The sequence below is a fragment of the Lotus japonicus genome, chromosome 1, assembly GCF_012489685.1.
Source record: "Lotus japonicus ecotype B-129 chromosome 1, LjGifu_v1.2".
Lineage (NCBI taxonomy): Eukaryota > Viridiplantae > Streptophyta > Magnoliopsida > Fabales > Fabaceae > Lotus > Lotus japonicus.
In genome coordinates, this window is record NC_080041.1 from 117,879,981 (window position 1) to 117,885,435 (window position 5,455).

The 5,455-nt window shown below is 34.5% G+C and overlaps 1 long non-coding RNA gene across 1 annotated transcript; it reads right to left on the reverse strand.

Moving 5' to 3' along the window:
* Positions 1-650: 650 nt before the first annotated feature.
* LOC130729737 (uncharacterized) lies at positions 651-4,040 on the reverse strand. Its single transcript, XR_009016096.1, has 6 exons — positions 3,966-4,040; positions 2,746-3,786; positions 2,586-2,679; positions 2,413-2,505; positions 1,924-2,063; positions 651-926 (listed from the first exon to the last, which is right to left on the reverse strand). It is a non-coding gene; the product is annotated as an uncharacterized LOC130729737 (long non-coding RNA).
* Positions 4,041-5,455: the final 1,415 nt, after the last annotated feature.

Sequence of the window (5,455 nt, forward strand, 5' to 3'; positions counted from 1 at the left end):
TGTTAGTGGAACAATGATAAATCCAAGGAGAGTTTAGTGCAATTTACCCTTAAAAAAAGATCTTCGTGATTTTGAAATGTTACCGTAACAAACACAAATATGCGCATTTTATTAGCGGAGGTTGAAAAACACTGTAAAAGTTTCTTACACTTTTTGTTTAGCGGCAGTTTTAGTATGTCGAACAGATATCACGCCTACCACTATGCCAAAAATTCAATTTTACAGCGCTTATTTTTTCAGTTTTAAAACGCTTATGAAGCGCTGTAGAACGTACCGCTGTAGTACTATCCAACGCTTTTTTAAAAGCGCTGTAGAACATGAGACATCCTACAGCGCTTATTGTTAAAATGCGTTGTAGTATGTATTCATTCCATAATGCTTTCTTTAAAGAAGCGTTGTAGCATGTATGTGTTCTACAACGCTTTTACACTTCCTTTAAAAAAGCGTTGTAGCATGTAAGCATTTTGAAAAGAAGCGTGGTGGAATATACGCATTCTATAGCGCTTTCTTTAAAGAAACGCTGTAAAATAACATGTCCTTAAAAAAAAATTACAGGTAAGCCTACTATATCTAGTTCAACAAACAACCACTATTTACAAAAATGGCAAGTTAGATCCAAATTGAAGTTTAAACATTTAGAGATTGATGATACTATTAAGCACTATATCAATTGTCAAAACACATGTGACAGTTCCAATTCACAAAACAAAACTAATCAATATATATATATATATATAATTGAGCTGCAACATGCACAAAAAGCCTTGAAAGTGATAAAATTAACAAAGGTCGTCAGACATTAGATGTTATCTAATTGATACCTAAAATAAGTAGAAAGCACTGCCAGAAGCATCCCAGGTTTAGTATGTGTTCCTGAATACGAATGATATTTGTACCCATTCTATGAGCAGCTCTATCTAACTGGCCTGCATAAGAAGAGCCAAAAACATCACATCACATGAAGTGGACGCATATATTATTTCTGCTATTGATTAATCTATAAATTATCTCTTATTTGCACAAGTGTTAGGAAAGAAAAGAGAAGCTCAAAAAGTTTCAGCCAGAGCACAAACTGAATCCAGAAGTCAGATCTGAATTAACATTTCACATATAAATGGGATTTAGAAAAAATCTGCCAAGATACTCAAAATGAAGCTCCTCTGCACCAATAACAAGAGCAGAGTGCTAGCCTAGCAGCAAGCATTCGACAACATCACATTAACAACAGACATGAAGTGAGTTCACACAATGAATATGACAATAATCTAGCATAGAAAATGATAATTCAAACAAGAACTAATAGTTGGGAATTGCAATTCAGAACAAGGGATAAAGCTCAAGAATAATAAATTATGTAAAAGTATTTTTTGAACTGTGCCCTCTAGTATTTCTTATTTAAAATTCCAAGTATTTTAATAACGAACTAGCCGCTAATTTATTCAAAATTTCGGCAAAGTTACCCTTTTTTTTGAGTTCCCTATTATGACAAAAGCACCTGTCAGAGTACTAATTCACCAAACATAACTAATATAACGATTGCTAAAATATATAATCCAACATTGGTGCTCAATATCAAGTAAGAACCAAAATTCCAAAACAGAATAACTCTAAACTCTGTTGATGGGAATAGTAAGATATAGTTAAATAATGATTAGGGAAAAGACCAATGTTTTCTTCATTCCAATTAGTGTCTTTGTCCTGTACATCTCTTTGTCTCTGCATGCGGCCATATTTGTCCTTAGACCAGTTCAGTATTTTCTATCTCTCATGCAGAAAAAATACCACCCCTTTCACCCATTTTGGCCCTCCACACATTGAAAAGCAAGGAAAAGAAATTGCATAATTTGAAGGTACCAGAATGCTGAAAAATAAAAACAATAGAGGAACTAAAACTCATTGAGAAGAGTCTCAGAAGGAAAATACCATGGTTCACACTTGTGCAAATCAGCATCCGCAATGGCTATAGCATAGAAATAGCTGTCAAGAACCTTCTGTTGGAGGTAGTACTTATGAGCTCTTCATTGGTTGGATGAAACCTGAATCCCTTATCTTTCTTTCTAATACTGCAAATAGAAAATGACCAAGGTGATCAAGTCTACATTGTGTAATGTGTATCATTAGCACTCAAGAAGGCTAATACAACTAAAAGAAAGATGAATACCACCACCCCATGGGTAAAATCATAAGTTATCAATTCCCTTTAAACACTTTGAAGTAAATTACTCCCTATCAGAGGCAGGAATGTCCTCTAATCCAAAGTCATTTGCAATTGGAAAGTGTCACCTAAATGAAATGATTAGCTAGAAACAGAACCAAATTATTTACTTATAGTTCAGTTCATTAACTGTACGGAAATCTCTCGCAGTTTCATAGATAATTATATCTATCCCAAAACAGATCAAGAAGTATTACCATTTTGAATATGTACACTCCCATGGAAGCAATGTATGATGGTTTATTTTCAGCCTCTTCTTGTGAAAGGCCCAAAACTGTCGTATCCACTTGCTAAATGATGAAGCAGTATTAGCCATAAATCAAATTCCTGAAACTTATAGTGTCTTCGTAAAATAATAAGCATGAATTACCATTGCTTTCAGATCTTCTTCTTTGGTCTTCTCATTATAGCAGCTGATAATTGAACTATAATCAACCAACACTTTCTAGTCCCGGAATCAGAACCTATGGCATAGTTTGCCATCAAATCCAGCATAAACAAAATCATAAACGCTTGAGAGGTAAAATGACATCAATCAATAGCGAGCATTAAGAGCCATAAGCAAGTTGATTCCCCCAGGGAGGTAAGCCATATTGGGAGACTTCGTAAGCGTAGCATCTGAAAGTGTTGTAGCAGCTCCTTGCAATTTCCTTCGATTAGTACATTAGACATGAATAATGATGACAATAAGTAATAGTGATTTTGAATTAAATTGCTCCAAGAAACTATTTGAAAGTTGTAATGATCATCTAATATTTCTTAGCCTTCATATTCATTAAACTAAATAACAAAAACACATAGAAAGGAAGGGGCTAAGGTTACCATCAATTCACCTAATCTTTCATCATTTTTAACTCCTTAGCAGTTGAGCATTGGGGATCATCAATCCTAGTGTTGAATCAAGTTCCATTTTTTATCCATGTTGTCAATCTTCCCGTGGAAGCATCAAGTGAGAGAGGATTGATGATATCTTGGAATTTCAGCTCTACTACATTTAGCTTTTCAATGCTTTCAAATTCAATAGCAACATCACAGGCTTGTAAAGTAGCCCTAAATGCAAAGCTACCATGATGTTAACAGAAAATTTTAGCAATAAAAGGCATTCACACATGCACACAAAGCACAAATTGTTATTTCATTTCGTTTAATTACACTTGAACTCATATTGACAATTTATCGAACACATGGTGGGCACTTAAAAATTCCCTTGCATCACTTCCTGCTTTATGTACATCAACCCCAATATTTCTTAACCAAGCACACAAGTTGACTTAAATGCAAAGAATAAAAAACAAATCATATTCACAAGAAAAATAATCATACTAGAATCGAAATCAGAGAACCCTAAACTTGAGTGGTCATGAAATTGTTGAATTAAAATCCTTGCAACTACTGAAGAATTAAGTAAAATTAGGATAATAAATCCTAAGAAATGTACCACTTTTGGAATATTGGGGCACAAACCTTGTCTCTGCTGCAAAAAAACAGAGTGAGAATTGGAGATGATGTGGAAGAAGATGCTTGAGTCTCGGCATGAGATAAAGCTTGTCGCAGAGAGAGCTTCTCTCAACCTGGTGCTGGGCGCACGAGAGGCAGAGACCGAAAGGGAGAAAAGAGCAGCGATGGTTCTCGGTGATGATAACAGACTTAGGCTTGGCTCGACGGTGGCTGGTGCGCTGGCGTTGAAGTCTCCGGCGGCGAAGGAGATTTAGAGGTGCTGTGTCGCTCGAATTCTCAGAGAGAGAGCTACCTGAATCCTTGTCGCGCGTCTTTCTCACAGCTCTTGAACACACCTTCTTGCAGAAACTGCTAGCCTGTTAAAGAAAATTAGGATCTAGACTTTTGAGTGGGGGGTGTTTTTTTTTTTAAACTTAGTGGCGGGTGAATCTTAGATTTAAATGATATATTTATTTTATGAGCATTATTTGTTAAAGCGTTTTTCATATAAAGCATTGTAAAATGATATATACTTTCTTAAGCGTTTCATATTCCAAGCGCTTTAAATAATAAGAGAATATTGCTTAAAAGCGTTTTTAATATAAAGCGTTGTAGAATGAACTGCATTCAAAAGCGCTTTTTTATCTAAAGCGCTTTAATCAATAAAAGAGGATTATATAAAGCGTTTTCCTACATAAAGCGTGGTTAAAGGAATTATATTTTAAAGCACTTATTATTGGAAGAGCTTTATATTAACTTTACGTTATTTTTTAAAGCGTTTTAAAAAGGGCGCTGTAGAATGTAAATTCTGGCGTAGTGTACCTCGTGAGATTCTACTATTCCACAATCAATATTCATGAGATTGATTTCACGCTGCACTCTCAGCACACTACATAATATGTTAAGCTGAGCTTAATTGCAATAAAAAAATTTTTTTTACTTAATGATGTGTTAAACTTACTGTTAGCTGAATTGAATTTTTTTAACAGAGATTGACATATGATTAAAACACATTATTACTTTGGACTTGGAGACTAAATCCAATGCAATTGAAATATTGGAACTAAAAAAAATACCCTCCTTATTTTGTTGGACTAAAAACATATTGAAACCTTTAAATATTCAATGATTTTTTACTTTTACAAAAAAAAATGTGACGAAGTAGTTAAAATAAAGGACAAAAAAATCTGTTCTTGGAAAATGGAAGGTTTGGTCACATGATATGGAGGAGAGAATGTGAATGATAATGGTGTTGGAGAAGGTAGAAGCACACAGGAACATGTCGCCGCAGAAAGCCGGTGTTACTGTTCTGGTCTGTTCATGACAACCCAATTGCGTGTCGGCCATTTCTTCCTTAAACTCATGTTTGCTTGCTTCCCTCAATTGCCTTAGTTTTTGGGTGAACCAGTAAGCTTTTTATTTGAACATTAACATCCACATTCACCTTATTATTAATATAGTGATCCTATTACTCGTGAATCGTGTTGGTCTGATCAGTTGCTGAATGTATGTATTCTAGGTTTTAAAATTTTTAAGCTTATTATGGTAGGTATTTTATTTGGTTTCTTAAGTTATTCTGTCGTGAGTCTTAAAGATTAATTCTCATGAGTTTTGAGATCACATTAAATGAATAAACATCTTATATAAGGAGCAGTATTGTTGGTTATATTGTAAGCATTGAAACAAAGCAAACTGCTTAGAAATAAATATGAATTATTAACAAAGAGGTCATGAGCTATTGGACTTAGCCTTGGTCCTTGAATATTTTGACGTGGGATATGGAAGCATGTTTGATTTGGATTC